Source organism: Salvelinus sp. IW2-2015, unplaced genomic scaffold, assembly GCF_002910315.2.
Source record: "Salvelinus sp. IW2-2015 unplaced genomic scaffold, ASM291031v2 Un_scaffold1325, whole genome shotgun sequence".
In the NCBI taxonomy this organism is placed as follows: domain Eukaryota; kingdom Metazoa; phylum Chordata; class Actinopteri; order Salmoniformes; family Salmonidae; genus Salvelinus; species Salvelinus sp. IW2-2015.
The window spans coordinates 23,654-36,391 of NW_019942843.1; the positions used below are offsets into that span (position 1 = coordinate 23,654).

Consider the following 12,738-nt stretch of genomic DNA (forward strand, 5'->3'; position numbering starts at 1 on the left):
GGGTGTGGACTCCCCTGATTAATATCTATTACCCCTACACATTGATCGGGTTCTGCCGTTTCTTCCTGTATATATCTATTACCCCTACACTATTGATCTGGTACTCCCTGTTATATATCTATTACCCCTACACATTGATCTGGTTCTGGTTCCTCCCTGTATATATCTATTACCCCTACACATTTATCTGGTTCTGTTCTCCCTGATATATCTATTACCCCTACACATTGATCTGGCTTCTCCTGTATATATCTATACCCCTAACACATGATATGGTTCTCCCTGTATATTATCTATTACCCCACCACATTGATCTGGTTCTGGTTCTCCCTGTATATATCATTACCCCTGACACATGAATGGTACTGCGTTCTCCCTGTAGATATCTATTTACCCTGACACATTGAGTCTTGGTACTCTCCCTGTTATTATAAGCTCATACCCTGACACATTGATGTACTGGTTCTCTCCTGCTATATACTATTCCCCTCACATTGAATCTGGGTATCCTGCCATAATATCTAGTACCCTCTCACATTGATCTACTGGTTCTCCCTGTAGTATATTATTACCCTGACACATTGATCTATGTGCTTCTCCCTGTATATAGCTATTACCCTGCACATTGATCTGGTACTGGTACTCCCTGTATATAGCTATTACCCCTGCACATTGATCTGGTACTCCCTGTATATAGCTATTACCCCTGCACATTGATCTGGTTCTCCCTGTATATAGCTATTACCCCTGCACATTGATCTGGTACTCCCTGTATATAACTATTACCCCTGCCCATTGATCTGGTACTCCCTGTTTATAGCTCCATTCTTGTGTTAAGAATTAATAGAAACGTAAAAATGTAAAACTGCATTTTTGGTTAAGGGCTTGTACGTAAGCATTTCACGGTAAAGTCTACACCTGTTGTATTCGGAGCATGTGACAAGTACAATTTGACTTCATTCGATTTTTGTGTGTGTGCAGGTCCATCATGACAGACCTGTACTACCTCAGCCAGGCTGACGGAGTCGGAGACTGGAGAGTGAAGGAGGCCAGGGACCTGTCTAACCTGGTGCAGAACAGGATCACGTACCTACAGGTATACACACACACACACACACACACACACACAAACTTTTGCATTCACGCACACACACACACAAATGCACACACCGACGTATGCGTGCATACACTCTAAAGGTTCTTCGGCTGTCCCCATAGGATAACCCTTTGAAGAACCATTTTTGGTTGCAGATGTAACCCTTTTGGGTTACATGTAAAACCCTTTCTACAGAGGGTTCTTTATTACTGTACAGTATTGTATTATACTGCATTATATGGACTGGAATTATGCACTTCATTCAAACCACCATAAAGCTGAGAGAACATGCGATTCTGGTGCTATAAGGGCACAAGGCGAGACCCAAATGCAGACACAGGAGGCAGATGGTTGAGCTCCGGTATTTATTATAACAAGAGAGGTAGGCAAAAGTCAGGTCGGGTACAGGCGAGAGTTCATAAACCAGGTCAGAGTCCAAACAGTACCAGGCGATTGGCAGGCTCGAGGTCAGGACAGGCAGGGGTTCAGTAACCAGGTCAGAGTCCAAACGGTACAAGACGATAGGCAGGCTCGAGGTCAGGACAGGCATGGTTCAGTAACCAGGTCAGAGTCCAAACGGTACAAAGACGATAGGCAGGCTCGAGGTCAGGACAGGCATGGGTTCAAGTAACCAGGTCAGAGTCCAAGCCGGTACAAGACGATAGGCAGGTCGAGGTCAGGACAGGCATGGGTTCAGTAACCAGGTCAGAGTCCAAGCGGTACAAGACGATAGGCAGGCTCGAGGTCAGGACAGGCAGGGGTTCAGTAACCAGGTCAGAGTCCAAACGGTACCAGACGATAGGCAGGCTCGAGGTCAGGACAGGCAGGGGTTCAGTAACCAGGTCAGAGTCCAAACGGTACAAGACGATAGGCAGGCTGAGGTCAGGACAGGCAGGGGTTCAGTAACCAGGTCAGAGTCCAAACGGTACAGACGATAGGCAGGCTCGAGGTCAGGACAGGCAGGGGTTCAGTAACCAGGTCAGAGTCCAAACGGTACAAGACGATAGGCAGGCTCGAGGTCAGGACAGAGGGTTTCAGTAACCAGGTCAGAGTCCAAACGGTACAAGACGATAGGCAGGCTCGAGGTCAGGACAGGCAGGGGTTCAGTAACCAGGTCAGAGTCCAAACGGTACAAGACGATAGGCAGGCTCGAGGTCAGGACAGGCATGGGTTCAGTAACCAGGTCAGAGTCCAAACGGTACAAGACGATAGGCAGGCTCGAGGTCAGGACAGGCAGGGGTTCAGTAACCAGGTCAGAGTCCAAACGGTACAAGACGATAGGCAGGCTCGAGGTCAGGACAGGCAGGGGTTCAGTAACCAGGTCAGAGTCCAAACGGTACAAGACGATAGGCAGGCTCGAGGTCAGGACAGGCAGGGGTTCAGTAACCAGGTCAGAGTCCAAACGGTACAAAGCGATAGGCAGGCTCGAGGTCAGGACAGGCAGGGTTCAGTAACCAGGTCAGAGTCCAAACGGTACAAGACGATAGGCAGGCTCGAGTCAGGACAGGCAGGGTTCAGTAACCAGGTCAGAGTCCAAACGGTACAAGACGATAGGCAGGCTCGAGGTCAGGACAGGCATGGGTTCAGTAACCAGGTCAGAGTCCAACGGTACAAGATAGCAGGCTCGAGGTCAGGACAGGCATGGGTTCAGTAACCAGGTCAGAGTCCAAACGGTACAAGACGATAGGCAGGCTCGAGGTCAGAACAGGCAGTGGTTCAGTAACCAGGTCAGAGTCCAAACGGTACAAGACGATAGGCAGGCTCGAGGTCAGGACAGGCATGGGTTCAGTAACCAGGTCAGAGTCCAAACGGTACAAGACGATAGGCAGGCTCGAGGTCAGGACAGGCATGGGTTCAGTAACCAGTTCAGAGTCCAAACGGTACAAGACGATAGGCAGGCTCGAGGTCAGGACAGGCAGGGGTTCAGTAACCAGGTCAGAGTCCAAGCGGTACAAGACGATAGGCAGGCTCGAGGTCAGGACAGGCATGGGTTCAGTAACCAGGTCAGAGTCCAAACGGTACAAGACGATAGGCAGGCTCGAGGTCAGGACAGGCATGGGTTCAGTAACCAGGTCAGAGTCCAACGGTACAAGACGATAGGCAGGCTCGAGGTCAGGACAGGCAGGGTTCAGTAACCAGGTCAGAGTCCAAGACGGTACAGACGATAGGCAGGCTCGAGGTCAGACAGGCAGGGGTTCAGTAACCAGGTCAGAGTCCAAACGGTACCAGACGATAGGCAGGCTCGAGGTCAGGACAGGCAGGGTTCAGTAACCAGGTCAGAGTCCAAACGGTACAAGACGATAGGCAGGCTCGAGGTCAGGACAGGCAGGGGTTCAGTAACCAGGTCAGAGTCCAAACGGTACAAGACGATAGGCAGGCTCGAGGTCAGGACAGGCAGGGGTTCAGTAACCAGGTCAGAGTCCAAACGGAACAAGACGATAGGCAGGCTCGAGGTCAGGACAGGCAGGGGTTCAGTAACCAGGTCAGAGTCCAAACGGTACAAGACGATAGGCAGGCTCGAGGTCAGGACAGGCAGGGTTCAGTAACCAGGTCAGAGTCCAAACGGTACAAGACGATAGGCAGGCTCGAGGTCAGGACAGGCATGGGTTCAGTAACCAGGTCAGAGTCCAAACGGTACAAGACGATAGGCAGGCTCGAGGTCAGGACAGGCAGGGGTTCAGTAACCAGGTCAGAGTCCAAACGGTACAAGACGATAGGCAGGCTCGAGGTCAGGACAGGCAGGGGTTCAGTAACCAGGTCAGAGTCCAAACGGTACAAGACGATAGGCAGGCTCGAGGTCAGGACAGGCAGGGGTTCAGTAACCAGGTCAGAGTCCAAACGGTACAAGACGATAGGCAGGCTCGAGGTCAGGACAGGCAGGGGTTCAGTAACCAGGTCAGAGTCCAAACGGTACAAGACGATAGGCAGGCTCGAGGTCAGGACAGGCAGGGTTCAGTAACCAGGTCAGAGTCCAAACGGTACAAGACGATAGGCAGGCTCGAGGTCAGGACAGGCATGGGTTCAGTAACCAGGTCAGAGTCCAACGGTACAAGACGATAGGCAGGCTCGAGGTCAGGACAGGCATGGGTTCAGTAACCAGGTCAGAGTCCAAACGGTACAAGCGATAAGGCAGGCTCGAGGTCAGGACAGGCAGTGGTTCAGTAACCAGGTCAGAGTCCAAACGGTACAAGACGATAGAGGCAGGCTCGAGGTCAGGACAGGCATGGGTTCAGTAACCAGGTCAGAGTCCAAACGGTACAAGACGATAGGCAGGCTCGAGGTCAGGACAGGCATGGGTTCAGTAACCAGGTCAGAGTCCAAACGGTACAAGACGATAGGCAGGCTCGAGGTCAGGACAGGCATGGGTTCAGTAACCAGGTCAGAGTCCAAACGGTACAAGACGATAGGCAGGCTCGAGGTCAGGACAGGCATGGTTCAGTAACCAGGTCAGAGTCCAAACGGTACAAGACGATAGGCAGGCTCGAGGTCAGGACAGGCATGGGTTCAGTAACCAGGTCAGAGTCCAAACGGTACAAGAAGGATAAGGCAGGCTCGAGGTCAGGACAGGCAGGGGTTCAGTAACCAGGTCAGAGTCCAAACGGTACAAGACGATAGGCAGGCTCGAGGTCAGGGGCAGGCAGAGTGGTCAGGCAGGCGGGCTCAGAGTCAGGACAGGCAAGGGTCAAAACCAGGAGGGCGAGCAGAGAGAGACTGGGAAACGCAGGACCCGAGACACAAAAACACTGGTTGACTTGACAAACAAGACGAAATGGCACAGAGAAACAGATAACACAGGGATAAATACACCTGGGAAATTAAGCGACTCCTGGAGGGGGTGGAGACTCGCACAAGGACAGGTGAAACAGATCAGGGCGTGACAGGTGCAGCACATGCGGCCTACAAATGTACAAGTATAGGCTAGCGAATTTGATTTTAAATGTTAAATATAATAGGGCCTACTTGTATAATTAGTAGGCTGATGTGTATATACTGTACTTTTCATAATTTTTCCTCTAATGTTATTACCCTACCTCCTCGTTCTCCCTCTATTGTTCCCTCATTCCTTAATATTTGTGGTAGTGGTGGAGTAGGGGCCTGAGGGCACACAGTGTGTTGTGAAATCTGTGAATGTTTAGTAATGTTTTAAAATTGTATAAACTGCCTTAATTTAGCTGGACTCCAGGAAGAGGAGCTGCTGCTTTGGCAGGAACTAATGGGGATCCATAATAAATACAAATACAAATTCCTTTCTCACTTTCAACAGTTCATTTAAATAAGTTATTATCTTCATCATTCCAATGACATCCTTGAATAATATAGGACTAGAATTAGGTGCAGATGGCTTTCACTTCTCTTCACTAAGATTGAATGGTTATAGTCTGAATAAATAACTGCCATAGCCTACAACCATCACATGTTCACTCTGCTTTCAAACTACCCGTGAGTTGTATTAGCTGCTGTATTTAACATTCAGAAAACAAAAACAATGTCCAGCAAGACTTCAAGATCTAAGGAGCGTTTTGTAAGGAGATAGGCCAGCGGAGCACAGGTGCCTGCCTATTGTGCAAGAGACAGAGGCTAGTTAGAAGCTTATAATGCATAACCCATCGTTCATTAGATAAATATAAGGCTAATACAGCATCACATGTACAGTCGTGGCCAAAAGTTGAGAGAATGACACAAATATGAATTTCCACAAGGTTTGCTGCTTCAGTGTCTTTAGATATTTTTGTCAGATGTTACTATGGAATACTGAAGCATAATTACAAGCATTTCATAAGTGTCAAAGCCTTTTATTGATAATTACATGAAGTTGATGCAAAGAGTCAATATTTGCAGTGTTGACCCTTCTTTTTCAAGACCTCTGCAATCCGCCCTGGCATGCTGTCAATTAACTTCTGGGACACATCCTGACTGATGGCAGCCCATTCTTGCATAACCAATGCTTGGAGTTTGTCAGAATTTGTGTGTTTTTGTTTGTCCACCCGCCTCTTGAGGATTGACCACAAGTTCTCAATGGGATTAAGGTCTGGGGAGTTTCCTGGCCATGGACCCAAAATATCAATGTTTTGTTCCCCGAGCCACTTAGTTATCACTTTTGCCTTATGACAAGGTGCTCCATCATGCTGGAAAAGGCATTGCTCGTCACCAAACTGTTCCTGGATGGTTGGGAGAAGTTGTTCTCGGAGGATGTGTTGGTACCATTCTTTATTCATGGCTGTGTTCTTAGGCACAATTGTGAGTGAGCCCACTCCCTTGGCTGAGAAGCAATCCCACACATGAATGGTCTCAGGATGCTTTACTGTTGGCATGACACAGGACTGACGGTAGCGCTCACCTTGTCTTCTCCGGACAAGCTTTTTTCCCGGATGCCCCAAACAATCGGAAAGGGGATGTCACACCCTGACCTTAGAGATCCTTATTATTCTCTATGTTTGGTTAGGTCAGGGTGTGACTCGGGTGGGAAAATCAATGTTTTCTATTTCTTTGTGTTTTTGGCTGAGTATGGTTCCCAATCAAAGGCAGCTGTCTATCGTTGTCTCTGATTGGGGATCATACATAAGTTGTAATTTTCCTTTTGGGTTTTGTGGGATCTTGTTTTCTGTATAGTTTATTTGCCTTACAGAACTGTGCGCTTTCGTTTTTGTCGTTTTTTTTTGCTTTTGGTGTCATCAATAAAAAGAACGATGTACGCTTACCACGCTGCACCTTGGTCCAGTCATTCCACAAACGAGAGCCGTAACAGGGGATTCATCAGAGAAAATTACTTTACCACAGTCCTCAGTAGTCCAATCCCTGTACCTTTTGCAGAATATCAGTCTGTCCCTGATGTTTTTCCTGGAGAGAAGTGGCTTCCTTGCTGCCCTTCTTGACACCAGGCCATCCTCCAAAAGCCTTTGCTTCACTGTGCGTGCAGATGCACTCACACCTGCCTGCTGCCATTCCTGAGCAAGCTCTGTACTGGTGGTGCCCCGATCCCGCAGCTGAATCAACTTTAGGAGACGGTCCTGGCGCTTACTGGACTTTCTTGGGCGCCCTGAAGCCTTCACAACAATTGAACCTCTCTCCTTGAAGTTCTTGATGATGTGATAAATGGTTGATTTAGGTGCAATCTTACTGGCAGCAATATCCTTGCCTGTGAAGCCCTTTTTGTGCAAAGCAATGATGACGGCACGTATTTCCTTGCAGGTAACCATGATTGACAGAGGAACAACAATGATTCCAAGCACCACCCTCCTTTTGAAGCTTCCAGTCTGTTATTCGAACTCAATCAGCATGACAGAGTGATCTCCAGCCTTGTCCTCATCAACACTCACACCTGTGTTAACGAGAGAATCACTGACATTATGTCAGCTGGTCCTTTTGTGGCAGGGCTTAAATGTAGTGGAAATGTTTTTGGGGGATTCAGTTCATTTGCATGGCAAAGAGGGACTTTGCAATTCATCTGATTACTCTTCATAACACTCTGGAGTATATGCAAATTGCCATCATACAAACTGAGGCAGCAGACTTTGTGAAAATTAATATTTGTCTCATTCTCAAAACTTTTGGCCACGACGGTATTACCTGAAAGAGGTAGGCTAGGACATCTCTCTCTCTCTCTATATATATATATATATAGTCATTAAAACTCGTTTATGTAAACTTCTGACTTCAACTGTACATATAGTCAGAAGTTTACATAAACACGTTTTAATGTCTCCAACCTAAGTGTTTCAACCACTCCACAAATTTCTTCTTAACAAACTATAGTTTTGGCAAGTCGGTTAGGACATCTACTTGGTGCATGACAAGTCAGGCAGATTATTTCACTTATAATTCACTGTATCACAATTCCAGTGGGTCAGAAGATTACATAAACTAAGTTGACTGTGCCTTTAAACAGCTTGGAAAATTCCAGAAAATGATGTCATGGCTTTAGAAGCATCTGGTAGGCTAATTGACATTATTTGAGTCAATTGGAGGTGTACCTGTGGATGTATTTCAAGGCCTACCTTCAAACTCAGTGCCTCTTTGCTTGACATCATGGGGAAATCAAAAGAAATCAGCCAGGACCTCAGCAAATTGTAGACCTCCACAAGTCTGGTTCATCCTTGGTTGCAATTTCCAAACGCCTGAAGGTACCACGTTCATCTGTACAAACAATAGTACGCAAGCATAAACACCATGGGACCACGCAGCCGTCATACCTCTCAGGAAGGAGACACGTTCTGTCTCCTAGAGATGAACGTACTTTGGTGCGAAAAGTGCAAATCAATCACAGAACAACAGCAAAGGACATTGTGAAGATGCTGGAGGAAACAAGTAGAAAAGTATCTATATCTCTTTATATATCTATAAATGTCCTCTGGTCTGATGAAACAAAAATGGAACTGTTTGGCCATAATGACCATCGTTATGTTTGGAAGAAAAAGGGGGAGGCTTGCAAGCCGAAGAACACTGTCCCAACCGTGAAGCACGGGGGTGGCGGCATCATGTTGTGGGGGTGCTTTGCTGCAGGAGGGACTGGTGCACTTCACAAAATAGATGGCTTCATGAGGTAGGAAAATGATGTGGATATATTGAAGCAACATCTCAAGACATCAGTTAGGAAGTTAAAGCTTGGTCGCAAATGGGTCTTCCAAATGGACAATGACCCCAAGCATACTTCCAAAATTGTGGCAAAATGGCTTAAGGACAACAAAGTCAAGGTATTGGAGTGGCCATCACAAAGCCCTGACCTCAATCCTATAGAAAATTTGAAACTGAAAAAGCGTGTGTGAGCAACTTACAAACCTGACTCAGTTACACCAGCTCTGTCAGGAGGAATGGGCCAAAATTCACCCAACTTATTGTGGGAAGCTTGTGGAAGGCTACCCGAAATGTTTGACCCAAGTTTAAACAATTTAAAGGCAATGCTACCAAATACTAATTGAGTGTATGTAAACTTCTGACCCACTGGGAATGTGATGAAAGAAATAAAAGCTGAAATAAAATAATCCTCTCTACTATTATTCTGACATTTCACATTCGTAAAATAAAGTGGTGATCCTAACTGACCTAAGACAGGGAATTTTTACTAGGATTAAATGTCAGGAATTGTGAAAAATTGAATTTAAATGTATTTGGCTAAGGTGTATGTAAAGTTCCGTCTTCAACTCTATATATAGCAATCTTGAACAGGATTATCTATTTTGCAGTTTGGATGGAATTGATGAGAGAGAGGAAGACCGCTCAGCGTGCTCCGGTTTAAAGCATCGTTATTCGAGTGATCGGCTGTTTCAAAACTCTCCAGCTGCAATAAAAACATACCTCTTTACAATAAAAAAATGAATGTGAGCCGCAAAAGCCAGATGGAGAGGGGTAAATTAGACACTCATTCAGTCCTTATATTAGTGTAGCACAGGCTATGCTGCAGCAAGGATAACCCTGTACCATGATGAGATGATAGGTCTACATGCATTGTGAACTGCACTCCGTACTGAGATGGTCTGTCTCCACCATGAGCGTTGATGATTAATCACGCTGAGAGCAGAGAGAAGGCTATAGAGAAGCTATATTTAGACATTGCATATAATTTATCAGTTCCATTCCACGTCATGCTGTTGATATAAATAATTTATTACAATTGACTGGTTTCTCGCAGTTATTTATCCTGTGAAAAGGGAGTGGTTTTGGGCGGTAACTCTTGGTAAATCTAACCAGGTTCCCACCATTCAACCCTATCTGCTAGTGTTAGCGTCTGCATAAGTAGGCCTGCTAGCCTCCACCTGCGATGCTGTTTCATCAATCTTAGGTAATTTGTCACGAGCGTGATCAGATAAGTTTCAAGTTTAAATGTCGCGTGCACAAGTAGTGAAATGCCTTTCTTGCCAGCTCTAAACCCAACAATGCAGTTAACAATATAAACATAGTACTAAAAATAACATAAGGCAGAACAAATACATAAAAATAAAATGACAATGAGAAGTAAGCTATATTCTGGGTCAGTTCCAATACCATATTTACAATGTGCAGGGATACTAGAGTGATAGAGGTAGATATGTATAGGGGTTAGGTGACTAGGCATCAGGATATATGATAAACAGAGTAGCAGCAGCAGCATATATGAGGATTGTATGTGAGTGTGTGTGTTAATCCTGAGAATGTGCATAGACACTGCAAATATAAAATATAAGGGTCAACTCAGATAGTCCGTGTAGCTATTTTGTTAGCTATTTAGCAGCGTTATGGCTTGGGGATAGAAGATGTTCAGGAACCAGTTGGTGTCAGATTTGATTCACCGGTACCAGCTGCCATGCGGAAGCAGTGAGAAGAGCCTGGGTGGCTGGAATCTTTAACGATTTTCCTGGACTTCCTTACACACTGCCTGTTATGGAGGTCCTGGATGGCTGGGAGCTCGGCCCCAGTTGTGAACTGGGCTGTCCACACCACGCTCTGTAGCGCCATGCGATCTAGGGCGATGCTGTTGCCATAACAAGCAGTGATGCAGCCAGTCAAGATGCTCTCAATGGTGAAGCTGTATAACTTTTTGAAGATTTAAGGGGCCAATGACAAACCTTGTTCAACCTCCTGATGGGGAAGAGGCGCTGTCACACCTTCTTCACGACTGTGCATGTGTGCGTGGACCATTTTAAGTCCTTAAAGGTTTGGACACTGAGGAACTTGAAGCTCTAAGTCTGCTCTACTGCAGCCTCGTCGATAGCGGCGTACTAGTCCCCTCATTTCCTGTAGTCTACGATCATCTCCTTGTTGTTGTCCCAGGAACCAGACTACCAGGTCACTGATCTCGTGGGCTGTCTCATCATCGTCGGTGATCAGGCCCACCAACATTGTGTTGTCAACTAACTTGATGTTAGTGTTGGAGTTGTGCGTGGCCATGTAGTTTTGGGTAAGGAGGTAGTACAGGAAGGGACTAAACACACACCCCTGTGGGGCCCCCGTGTTGATGGTCAGCGTGGCTGAGGTGATGTTGCCTACCTTCACCACTCAGGGTTGGCCTGTCAGGAAGTTCAGGATCGTGTTGCAGAGGGAAGTGTTCAGTCCTAGGGTCCTAAGCTTAGTAACAAGCTTGGAGGGGACAATGGTGTTGATCACTGTGCTGTAGTCTAGTAACAGCATTCGGGGCGGGGTCGAGACCCAGGGTCTCGAGCTTAATAACGAGTTTGGAGGGTACTATGGTGTTAAATGCTGAGCTGTAATCGATGAACAGCATTCTTACATAGGTATTCCTCTTGTCCAGATGGGTTAGGGGTTAAGATGGGTTAAGATCTTAGCTAACTGTATTACCAAGATATGTGATCACATCTTTTACAGGGATAATCTTTTAGAGTTTAAGTCACATCTTTTCAACGCAAATAATTCACATTTCCTAATATTCGGAGATAAACCAGATACATGTCAGAAGGCATTAATACACTCAATAGCTTTCCTGACTTCATTATGATCTTTAAATAAATGGTGGTGTCGTCAGACAATTGTGAACATTCTCTCTTTATCTTGTATCTGAGTACTCCTAAAACAATCCTTATTTATATGAAGTGCCATAACTTGTGTGACTAATAAAAATAAGAAAGGAGCAATTGGGCATCCTTGTTTAATTCCACGTCTAATGTTGAATCTTTGTGAAGTTCCATGGGATAATTTAACAGAGATGTTACTATTATTGTAAAGTGTTGGTGAGTGTTACACTTTGAAAATATTGACCAAGAGTCTCAAAAATAAAATAATGTTCAACTGTATCAAATGCCTTGTAAAAGTCTACAAATAAAATAAAGCTATCTTCCATAATATGCTCATTGTAGTCTATCAAGTCCAATACTAGTCAACTATTATTACATGTCTGCCCTTCATAAAACCAGACTGGGTATCATCAATGATTTGGTCAAGACCTTTAAGTCTTTCTGCAAAGATGGATGCAAGTAGCTTTCCATCATTGTTCATTAATGTGATTGGTCTCCAATTTTCTAACATCATAGAATCTTTGTTTGGTTTGGTATTACAGAAATTAGGCCTTGTGTCAAAGAAACAGGCAGGACCCCTAAATCAATTGCCTCTTTAAAAACATTCAATATAAATTCAATAATATCCTCCTGGAAATATTTATAGAATTCACTGATAATGCCATCATTCCCTGGAGATTTGTTCTCTTTTAACTTGCTGATACATTTTTTTATTTTGTTGATAGAAATAATTTAATCACACGACTTTTGGAAGTCTTCATCTATGACAGTCAATTATTGACTGTCTGGACATGTCCTTGTTACTCCCAGTGAAGTCCTTTTATCAGGATATTTAGATCTCCAAACATCGACTAATCCAAGACCAAGACATAGATTATTAAACTCAGGATTAACTGGATCTGTTAGGAGGGGGATATCTGTCAATCATCACATTAGATACAGAATTAAAATCTCCTGCTAAGATAATTTTGATATCCTGAAATATCCTGAAATACACCTATAACTATTAATTTCTTCTTCAAATTCTTGAAATAATATCCTGTTGTTTTGTTTGTTGTTGGATGCATAAATATCCCCTAATAAAAACATTTCACTGTTGAAATTCACTGTTAAAATTAACCAACGTCCAGAGTGGTGAGTCTTACTACTGATGACCTTCCCTTTAAATGAGCCTCTTAAAACTGCTACACCTGCAGAGTG

At 45.1% G+C, this 12,738-nt stretch overlaps 1 pseudogene; it reads left to right on the forward strand.

Moving 5' to 3' along the window:
* The first annotated feature begins 985 nt into the window (after positions 1-985).
* Positions 986-12,738, forward strand: part of LOC112070442 (alpha-(1,6)-fucosyltransferase-like) — a 38,396-nt pseudogene continuing 26,643 nt past the window's right edge.